Consider the following 12,287-nt stretch of genomic DNA (forward strand, 5'->3'; position numbering starts at 1 on the left):
GTCCACACCGAGCCTAAACACTGTCCACACCTAGCCTGAGTACTGTTCACACCCAGCCTGAGCACTGTCCACACCGAGCCTGAGCACTGTCCACACCGAGCCTGAGCACTGTCCACACCCAGCCCGAGCACTGTCCACACCCAGCCCGAGCACTGTCCACACCCAGCCCGAGCACTGTCCACACCGAGCCTGAGCACTGTCCACACCGAGCCTGAGAAACTTGAAAGTGCCGGTAAATGACATTTCACTGCCAGCTTCCTTTTGTGTTAGAGACAGCAGGGGGAAGTATTGGGGTCGGTGGATTCCATGCCGTATTTTACAAGCTGGCAGGGAAATGTCATTTACTTCTATAGAAACGGCAATTTATTTTCCTATCTGTGTGAATCCGGCCTGTGAAGTCGGTGTCATTAGCGCTCTCATTCATCCAGCTCTGACTTTTCAGGACAGAAGATAAGAAGAACAAATACAGAAGAGAAGCCAAGTCCCGGCCGCCAACACCAAACCCATCAGTCGTCCTTTGATTGAATTGCGTTCGGTGTCGGCCTCCTAGTTACCGGCAACCGCTAAGCTGTTGACTTTCAATGTCTCCATAACATGAATGGCAGAAAATGCCGAGTGTTTGGCCGGGATCTGCAAAACAAACACCGGCATGTGATTGGTGAGGCCGAAGGCTTTAAAGATATCAGAGGACCGCCGGCCTGTAAAACGTTCATATCTTCATTTTCCAGCATAAACAGCGACGCGGCGGAATCATCAACCCAGAAGGTGTCTATGATTTCCTCCAACCGCCCAACAGTTACCCGTAGCAACCTTCACCATCCCCCGACCCTTCTCTTCACTACTCTGCTACTGGCCACATAGGTGTGTGCACAGGGTGTGCAAGGGGTGCCTGGGCACACCCTAATCACCCCGCGTGGCGCAGATTCCTTCTGATGTTTCAGCAAAGCCCCCTAAAAACTAAAATGAAAATTAAAAACTAAAATAATAAAAAATAAAATAATAAAAATAAAAACTACTGACACCGTCCGCTGCTCTACTGAGACTGTCAGTGTATATACACAAGCACACCGGGGACCATCTCCTCCTCACAAGCACACCGGGGACCATCGCCTCCTCACAAGCACACTGGGGACCATCGCCTCCTCAAAAGACTCCACACCTTTGGTCCCCGGGACTCTTAACTGGTTCTCGTCCCACCGATCCCAACGATCCCACCGCTCCTTCAGTGTGACAAAGGATGCTGAAGAGTTGTAAACAGAAAACCTTTGTGCAATGTGAAAATAACACAAATCTAATTCTGTATGATTCAGGATTGTGACACTGACCCTGTACCCCCGTGTGACCCTGTACCCCCTGTGTGACCCTGTCCTTGTTCCCGTGGTACTAATCTTGTGACACTGACCCTGTACCCCCATGACACTGATCTTGTAACCCCTGTGACACTCACCCTGTAGCCCCTCGTGACCCTGTCCCCCCATGACACTAGTTATGTCAAACTGACCCTGTACCCCATTTGACACTGACCCTGCACCCCCTTGTGACACTGACCCTGTATCCCCCATGACACTGACTCTGTATCCCCCATGACACTGACTCTGTATCCCCCATGACACTGACCCTGTCCCCCCATGACACTGACCCTACACTACCCCCCCATGACACTGACCATGTACCCCCATGACACTGACCCTGCACCCCCCCATGACACTGACCATGTACCCCTATGACACTGACCCTGTTTCCCCCCATGGCACTGACCCTGTTTCCCCCCATGGCACTGACCCTGTATCCCCCATGACACTGACCCTACACTACCCCCCCATGACACTGACCATGTACCCCCATGACACTGACCCTGCACCCCCCCCATGACACTGACCATGTACCCCTATGACACTGACCATGTACCCCCATGACACTGACCCTGTTTCCCCCCATGGCACTGACCCTGCACCCCCCCCATGACACTGACCATGTACCCCTATGACACTGACCATGTACCCCCATGACACTGACCCTGTTTCCCCCCATGACGCTGACCCTGTATCCCCCATGACGCTGACCCTGTACCCCCAAAACACTGACCCTTTACCCCCATGACACTTAACCTGTACCCCCCATGACACTGACCCTGCACCCCCATGACACTGAACCTGCACCACCCCCATGACACTGAACCTGCACCCCCATGACACTGAACCTGCACCACCCCCATGACACTGAACCTGCACCCCCATGACACTGACCCTGCACCCCCATGACACTGACCCTGCACCCCCCCATGACACTGACCCTGCACCCCCCCCATGACACTGACCTTGTCTCCCCCATGACACTGACCCTGCACCCCCCCCATGACACTGACCCTGCACCCCCCCCATGACACTGGCCCTGTACCCCCCATGACACTGACCTTGTATCCCCCATGACACTGACCCTGTATCCCCCATGACACTGACCCTGTACCCCCCCATGGCACTGATCCTGTATCCCCCATGATGCTGACCCTGTACCCTCATAACACTGACTCTGTATCCCCATGACACTTAACCTGTACCCCCATGACACTGACCCTGCACCCCCCCATGACACTGACCCTGTACCCCCCCATAACACAGACCCTGCACCCCCCCATGTGACACAGACCTTGTACCCAGAATGACTTTTCCTATGAAGAAGAGATGACCTCACCTGCACCACCCCCCCCCAATGACACTGGCCCTGTACCCCCCATGACACTGACCCTGTATCCCCCATGACACTGACCCTGTACCCCCCCATGGCACTGATCCTGTATCCCCCATGATGCTGACCCTGTACCCCCATAACACTGACCCTGTATCCCCATGACACTTAACCTGCACCCCCATGACACTGACCCTGCACCCCCCCCATAACACTGACCCTGTACCCCCATAACACTGACCCTGTACCCCCATAACACTGACCCTGTACCCCCATAACACTGACCCTGCACCCCCATGTGACACAGACCCTGCACCCCCCCATGTGACACAGACCTTGTACCCAGAATGACTTTTCCTATGAAGAAGAGACAACCTCAGATGTCCAGGAGGAGACTCTCAGCAATGTAGATGTTTTGTCCTCAGAGCTTCATCCCGGTGGCCAGCACCCCTAACGCCGTCTTCCTCCGACTTATCAAATCTCGGGGGTCTTTTCAGGCTGAAGACCATCAAGACAGCTACATGTAGTTCTACAAAACAAACCAAGGATCAGCCCCCAATACACTCCATAGAAAAGTGCGAATACTGAATACACGCCCGATCACGCACAGTGTCCATTCCTTCACAAAACGGGAGAAATCACAGAGTGAGGCTTTTCTTCTAAAGTAAATATTTCCAAAGCCGTCCCAATGGGGAATTCGGAGGCCAAATCCCACAAAACTACAATAAAGGGAAAATTTCTCATTTTGTAGAAACCTTTCATCTGTATTTATGAGATTTTCAATGACCCCCCCTCCCCACCCCCATGTCTCGTTTTATCACCCGTTGTGAATTGCTCCATTTTCTAGACGGTTCCCTCTAATCCTCCACTCAGGGATGTCTTCTCCTCTCTCCAATGATCTTTATCTGTGATTTACAGGTTCCATGGTTACAGAGATACAATCAGAGTGTCACCTCCAGGTAATTCCCCGCAGAACCCGCCTCATCAATATGTCACCCGAGATCAGATAGAAACCTCGGCCCGGATTCACAAAGCACCGACGCCGACGTATAACAAGTTACGCCGACGTAAGTGCCAATGTGCGCCGTCGTATCTATGCGCCGGACTCAGAAACTAAGATACGCCTAAAAACAGGCTTCATCCGACCGTCGTAACTTGCACACGCCGGCGTAGGGTGGGCGCACATTTACGCTGGACGTATTTGGCGCTCCCATTGATTTTCTATTCACATATGAAAATGAGGAGAGATACGGCGATTCACGAATGTACGTGTGCCCGACGCAGTGCGCGTAAAGTTCTACATCCGGCGTAAAGTTATGCCCCATAAAGGAGGTGTAACCCGGCAGCATCCATGCAAAGGGCTGCACCAGGGAACACAAGCTGGCGTATTTTACGTAGTTTACGTTGGACGTGAATAGGGCTGGGCGTAGGTTACATTCACGCTGTAGGCAGTGATCCGGCGTATCTTAGGGAGTAGTTCCGACGTGATTCTGAGCATGCGCACTGGGATGCGTCCACGGGACGGTACATGCGCCGTTCGTTAAACGTATCTGTCTGGCGCTCGGCCCATCATTTGCATGGGGTCACGCCGAGTCATTTGCATGGCTCACACCCACTTCCACCTACGCCGACTTATGCCTAGGAAACCCAGCGCAGTTTTGGGAGCACTGGCTTTGTGAATTATGTGCTTGCCTCTCTGCGCTGCATCGGCGTAGCGTAAAGGAGATACGCTACGGCGGCATTAATGTGCGCCGCTGTCTGTGAATCTGGGCCCTTCTCTCTATATAATAAACACATTGTATGATCCCGTCACCTCCAATAATTATATTTTATTCATCATTTATTTTATGTATTTTTTATTTTATTATTTACATTATTTATATTCAAATAATGTTCCAATAATATTCCAAATATATTCCAATAATTCCAAATATATTTCAATAATTCCAAATATATTTCAATAATTGCAAAAATATTCCAATAATTCCAAACATATTCCAATAATTCCAAACATATTCCAATAATTCCAAATATATTCTAATGATTCCAAATATATTTCAATAATACCAAAAATACTCCAATAATTCCAAACATATTCCTATAATTCCAAAAAATATTTCAACAATTCCAAAAATATTCCAATAATTCCAAAAATATTGCAAACATTTGTGTATTTTGGAAGCATCACATTTAGGGGTCTATTTATAAACGGATTTGTTGGGCGTATGTAACAAGTATTCTGACCATAATTGAAAAATTCTGATCATATGTTGTTTAACCCCTTTCTGCCGACTGGCTCCCGGGAGGTGGAGTTAGGCGTTTGGGTCATGTGATCACTTTTTTTGGCTATCGCAGTGGTCACATGACCAGAAAGTTCCTGATTGCAAGTATGAACCTGGAGCTTACCGATCCCCGCCGCCAACCGTGCTTCATCTGATCGCCACAAACCAAAAGTGCTATTTAATTATTTTATAATATTCAAAGCAATCTCCCCCATCCATCCATCCATCCATCCATGTCTCCATCCATCCATCCATGTCCCCATCTATACACCTATCCATCCATCCATCCATCCATCCAACCATGTCTCCATCCATGTCTCCATCTATACACCTATCCATCCATCCATCCAAGTCTCCATCCATGTCTCCATCCATCCATGTCTCCATCCATCCATCCATCCATGTCCCCATCTATACACCTATCCATCCATCCAACCATGTCTCCATCCATGTCTCCATCTATACACCTATCCATCCATCCATCCAAGTCTCCATCCATGTCTCCATCCATCCATGTCTCCATCCATCCATGTCCCCATCTATACACCTATCCATCCATCCATCCATCCAAGTCTCCATCCATGTCTCCATCCATCCATGTCTCCATCCATCCATCCATCCATGTCCCCATCTATACACCTATCCATCCATCCAAGTCTCCATCCATGTCTCCATCCATCCATGTCCCCATCTATACACCTATCCATCCATCCATCCAAGTCTCCATCCATGTCTCCATCCATCCATGTCTCCATCCATCCATGTCCCCATCTATACACCTATCTATCCATCCATCCATCCAAGTCTGCATCCACGTCTCCATCCATCAATGTCCCCATCTATACACCTATCCATCCATCCATCCATCCAAGTCTCCATCCATGTCTCCATCCATCCATGTCTCCATCCATCCATCCATCCATGTCCCCATCTATACACCTATCCATCCATCCAAGTCTCCATCCATGTCTCCATCCATCCATGTCTCCATCCATCCATGTCTCCATCCATCCATCCATCCATGTCCCCATCTATACACCTATCCATCCATCCATCCATCCATCCAAGTCTCCATCTATGTCTCCATCCATCCATGTCCCCATCTATACACCCATCCATCCATCCAAGTCTGCATCCACGTCTCCATCCATCAATGTCCCCATCTATACACCTATCCATCCATCCATCCATGTCTCCATCCATGTCTCCATCCATCCATGTCTCCATCCATGGGTCGAAATCACTCACAAGTCGCACTGCATAATTGCACCTCAAATCACCTAAAAAATGCATTGCACCAATGAGAACCGACCAAAGCCCCCGTTTACATCGGCGTGATTCAAAATGTGATTTGACATGCCAAATTGCAGCCTATTGCCGGCAATGGCGCTGTCCCAATCTGTGCGACGCGACTTTGTGGCGCTGCACCGATTTCCAAAAGTAGTCCCTTCAAAATAACAAACAAATAATAAAAAAAAATAACAAACAATAAAATAATAACAAACAAATAATAAAAAAAACCAATAAAAAAATAATAAAAAAACAAACAATAAAAAAATAACAAACAAATAATAAAAAAATAACAAAAAAATAATAAAAAACAAAATAACAAACAAACAATAAAAAAATAATAGAAAAAAACAAACAAACAATAAAAAAATAATAAAAAAAACAAACAATAAAATAATAAACAACCAATAAAATAATAACAAACAAATAATAAAAAAAATAACAAACAAACAATAAAAAAATAATAAAATAAATAATAAAAAAACTATAAAAAAATAACAAACAAATAATAATAAAAAAACAAACAAACAATAAAATAATAAAGAATATAGAGAAAGTAATGGAGGTGCGGGAAGTGGTTGTCCTCACCTTGTGTTGCCGTGCGATGTGTACGGAGAAGTCGCAGATCTGGGTGTGAATGAACACGTGTGACGGGCCTGTCACCTCCACAATGGGGCTTTACATTGCGGAATGTCAGAGGGGAGCCGGGATTGGTCGGCAGTGAAGTGTCGCTAGGAGACGGACTGTTTGCTGGGACTGAGCTCCGACTGCTGAGGAAACTTTCTTCCTGGACGATACAGAAACAAGAACTCCGATTCTACAATATTGATACATTTATTTTTCATTTGCACAGAAAAAAAACGTTTTCTCTGATAAAGTGCACCTGTCTGTGGTTCATTACATATCGAAAGCTCAGCATACACAGTAAAATCTGACCACACAATCTTCGTTCAATCAATTTTTTTATTTTTTTTACTTTATTAACACGATGTACTTACCTAACCCATCCAATCAGTTTACAGCTGTAATGGATATCCAGACAGGTAGACCCTTGCACTCATAGGCGTGCGCACAACCTGTGCCCGGACACACCCTGATCACCCTGCGTGGCGCAGCTCGCACCTGTTTGGACCCCTGATATTTCATCACAGCCCCCTAACGGGGCTCTAGAAAAAAATAAAAAATAAAAAAATTCATTAAAATCTAAAATAATAAAAACTAAAATAATAAAAACTAAAATAATAAAAACTAAAATTATAAAAACTAATATAATAAAAATAAAAACTACTGACACCGCCCACTCCTCTGCTCAAAAAACCATTACGGGGTGACGCCTGTGGCTACATATCATACCAGTATAACCACTCGCAGTGCGCTGATGTATGGGTATGTCGCTGGTCGGCAAGTGGTTAAATGTACCAACAATGTATCCAAAGACCTGCCTGACCGGATAAAGATTGATTGGACGTTTCATCGCTGACGTTGAATCTGATTCCCCAGCCAAACATACAATTTCCTGACCCCACTGATGACCGGGCGTCAGGGCCGGTGATGGACTATTCTGTGCCCCGGGCAAGACCAGATACTAATGGGAAGCTGGGAGGAAGTGATGTGGCGCGGCTTACGCTGCACCTCATTGGTTGGACACCTCTTCTGCATGGATTGGCTGGAGTTTGCAGTTTCAGAACAGCCATCAGAAATTTTGGGGCCCCTTACATCAGAGTTTACCCCTTTCATTAGAGTCCCCCCCCCCCTTACATCAAGGTCCCCTCTCCTTAAACCATGATCCCCAGAGTTCCCCCTCCTTAAATCAGGGACCCCAGAGTTTGCCCTTACATCAGTAACCCCACTTTCATTAGGCTCCTCAAAGTCTCCCCTTTACATCAGGGTCCCCATACCCCCCCCCCATTACATCAGGGTCCCCATACCCCCCCCCCATTACATCAGGGTCCCCATACCCCCCTTACATCAAGGTCCCCATAGCCCCACTTACATCAGGGTACCCCCAGAGCCCCCACTCCTTTTATCAGTGTCCCCAGAGTCACTCCCCCTTACATCAAGGTCCCCTCTCCTTAAGCCATGATCCCCAGAGTTCCACCCTTACATCAGGGACCCCAGAATTCCTCCTTACATCAGAGTCCCCCTTTCATTAGGATCCCCAAAGTAACCCCCTTACATCAGGGTCCCCACACCACCCCCCCTTACATCAGGGTCCCCAGACCCCCCTTACATCAGGGTCCCCCCAGAGCCTTCCCCTCCTTAAATAAGGGTCCCCAGAGTCCCCCCTCCTTAGATCAGAGACCCAGAGTTCCCCCTTACATCAGAGTCCCCCTTTCATTGGGATCCCTAAAGTAACCCCGCTTACATCAGGGTCCCAAAAGCCCCCCATTACATCAGGGTCCCCATAGCCCCCCCTTACATCAGGGTCCCCCCATAGCCTCCCCCTCCTTAACTCATGGTCCCCAGAGTCCCCCCTCCTTAGATCAGGGACCCCAGAGTCCCCCCTTTCATTAGGATCCCCAAAGTAACCCCCCTTACATCTGCTCTTCCCTTCATCAGGGTCCCTAGAGCCCCTTTACATCAGGGTCTCTAACGCGACATTTGTGTCCCCATAAGAGTTATCAACCACCCACATTTGTGTCCCCATAAGAGTCAGCCCCCCCCACATTTGTGTCCCCATAAGAGCAGGGGAGGGTTGGCAGGAGGGGCAGGGTGGAAATCTCCCCCCGGGCTGGTGACACTATGCACAGTCTGCAGCCGCCACTACCAAATGCTGTTTTTGCAGAGCAGGAATATGCCTGCTGGAGCTCTGTTAACACAGGTCACTGCCGTTGCTCACCTCCCACTGTGCAGCCGTGCCTGTGTCAGCTCCGAGGTAGATGGCTGCAGAGCTATGTCTCGTCTCACACATAGCTCAGCCTCAGCGCAAACCAGCGCTGACATCCCCTTCTCTCTCTGCACAGACACGAGGAGAGATAGAGCTCATATGCTCCTCCTCCTTCTGAGTCTGCCCTGCCCACACTCCCCGGGCATGTGTGGGCACTGAACAGGAAGTGCGGACTCTGATGTATATGGGGTCTGTGCAGACTCTGATGTAAGGGGGGCTCTGTGCAGACTCTGATGTAAGGGGGGCTCTGTGTAGACTCTGATGTAAGGGGAGGCTCTGTGTGGACTCTGATGTAAGGGGAGGCTCTGTGTGGACTCTGATGTAAGGGGGGCCTCTGTGTGGACTCTGATGTAAGGGGGGCCTCTGTGTGGACTCTGATGTAAGGGGGGCCTCTTTGCGGACTCTGATGTAAGGTGGCCCTTTGTGTGGACTCTGATGTAAGCGGGCTCTGTACGGACTTTGATGTAAGGGGAGCCTCTGTGCAGGCTCTGATTTAAGGGGAGGCTCTGTGCGGACTCTGATATAAGGGGAGCCTCTGTGCGGACTCTGATATAAGGGGAGCCTCTGTGCGGACTCTGATATAAGGGGAGCCTCTGTGCGGACTCTGATATAAGGGGAGCCTCTGTGCGGACTCTGATATAAGGGGAGCCTCTGTGCGGACTCTGATATAAGGGGAGCCTCTGTGCGGACTCTGATATAAGGGGAGCCTCTGTGCGGACTCTGATATAAGGGGAGCCTCTGTGCGGACTCTGATATAAGGGGAGCCTCTGTGCGGACTCTGATATAAGGGGAGCCTCTGTGCGGACTCTGATATAAGGGGAGCCTCTGTGCGGACTCTGATATAAGGGGGGCCTCTGTGCGGACTCTGATATAAGGGGAGCCTCTGTGCGGACACTGATATAAGGGGAGCCTCTGTGTGGACTCTGATATAAGGGGAGCCTCTGTGCGGACTCTGATATAAGGGGAGCCTCTGTACGGACTCTTATGTAAGGGGAGGCTCTGTGCGGACTCTGATATAAGGGGAGCCTCTGTACGGACTCTTATGTAAGGGGGGCCTCTGTGCGGACTCTTATGTAAGGGGAGGCTCTGTGCGGACTCTTGTAATCATGAAAAATCTTAGACTGTTTTCCTCAAAACATCACTTTTCCACGCTCTATGGGCCACTTGACTGGACTTGCCCCCCAGGCCTAAGGCTGCCAGCCCTCCCCTGCTAATATCCATAAACATCACCATGTGACTAAGTCTTTTATGACGAAACATGTCGGGGCGTGGCTGTGCGGCAACCATCTGAAGTGAACGCGTGACGTATCATGGCCGATCAAGGAAGCAGAGATCACACTGACCACTGCACACTGACCACTGAACACTACACTACGACCACTACACACCCCACTGACCACTACACACTGACCACTCACCATCAGGGCACAGCACATCAGGTCACAGAGCCCAGCACATCAGAGCACAGCACAACAGGTCACATCAGGACAAGGCACATGACACATCAGGGCATAGCACATCAGGACAGGGCACATGACACATCAGGGTACAGGACACAGCACATCCTGGGTACAGAGCCCAGCACATCAGGGTACATGGGGCACATCAGAGCACATGGGGCACAATCGGGGCACATTAGGGTACATGCGGCACATCAGCCACATCAGGGTACATGGGGCACATCAGAGCACATGGGGCACATCAGGGTACATGGGGCACATTAAGGCACATCAGGGTACATGGGGCACATTCAGGGCACAATCGGAGCACATTAGGGTACATGCGGCACATCAGTCACATCAGGGTACATGGGGCACATCAGAGCACATGGGGCACATCAGGGTACATGGGGCACAATCAGGGCACATGGGGCACATTAAGGCACATCAGGGTACATGGGACACATTAAGGCACATCAGGGTACATGGGGCACATTCAGGGTACATGGGGCAGATGAGGGCACAATCAGGGTACATGGGGCACATCAGGGTACATGGGGAACATGACGTCACAATCGGGGTACATGGGGCACAATCAGGGTACATGGGGCACATGGGGGCACAATCGGGGTACATGGGGCACAATCGGGGTACATGGGGGCACAATCAGGGTACATGGGGGCACAATCAGGGTACATGGGGGCACAATCAGGGTACATGGGGCACATTAAGGCACATCAGGATACATGGGGCACATTCAGGGTACATGAAGTCACAATCGGGGTACATGGGGCACAATCAAGGTACATGGGGCACAATCAGGGCACATAGGGCACAATCAGGGTACATGGGGTACAGGTAAGCGTTTACTTGTTGTCTTTTTTCTTCACATGCAGAGTAGCGCAGGAAGCGTCTCTGTCATAAGTTCACTTCTTTGTCTCACGCTGCGGTTGCTCCCCGCCCCCCGGCGCCCCCCCACTCTTCTCGTCCATCCCAGGTGATATCACAAGCAAATAGGGATGGACGAGAAGAGAGGGGAGGGGCTCCGGGGGGCGGAGAGGAGCCGCAGCGTGAGATAGAGAAGTGAACTTATGACAGAGACGCTTCCTGCGCTACTCTGCATGTGAAGGAAATCTACTCCCCCCACTTCCGCGGCACCCTCTGCCCTGCCAGCGGGCCATTTATAACCGGTCCGTGGGCCGCAAATGGTCCGCGGGCCGGTACTTTGAGACCACTGATGTAGATCAAAGACGGCTAATCAAATTGCTCAGCTATTCAGTGGATAGGGAATATAATCTTGGAGTTCAGTCACTCAGAGAATATACTCCCCATGGATTCTCTGCATGAATATATGTTGGTCTGGAAGTGATCAGAATATATATTCTCTGAGAAATATGGCACGGGTCTAAGATGAGACTTTGAATCACTCTGGTGGATTTTGTATCATCTGTGGAATTTGGACTTTGTTCGTTATTGGAAGTTAATTAAAATGCGTTCTCTGGAGAGCCTGTGTGTTGCTGCGGAACAACCCAATATATAGTCATCATCATATTATACCTAAGATATCAATTATCTAACCGGACTACCGGACACTATACCCTTTTATATCACTACACAGATGAACGGTTTATCTCTGGGGAACACTTTTTGATAGATAAAAAGTGCATTTTATATACAACTCTATGGATCAGACCAACATGAGGG

At 49.3% G+C, this 12,287-nt stretch overlaps 1 protein-coding gene across 1 annotated transcript in view; it reads right to left on the bottom strand.

Annotated features, from left to right (window-relative positions):
- CCDC27 (coiled-coil domain containing 27) overlaps positions 1–7,085 on the bottom strand; it is a 41,075-nt gene extending 33,990 nt beyond the window's left edge. Inside the window, exons 1-2 of the mRNA XM_040326579.1 lie at positions 6,846–7,085; positions 3,021–3,214 (exon numbers count right to left, since the gene is read on the bottom strand). The gene's annotated coding sequence lies outside the window, so the exon portion shown is untranslated. The remainder of the gene's footprint in view (positions 1–3,020; positions 3,215–6,845) is intronic.
- Between the last annotated feature and the right edge of the window lie 5,202 nt (positions 7,086–12,287).

This window comes from Rana temporaria, chromosome 10 (genome assembly GCF_905171775.1).
Source record: "Rana temporaria chromosome 10, aRanTem1.1, whole genome shotgun sequence".
NCBI classification, from domain to species: domain Eukaryota; kingdom Metazoa; phylum Chordata; class Amphibia; order Anura; family Ranidae; genus Rana; species Rana temporaria.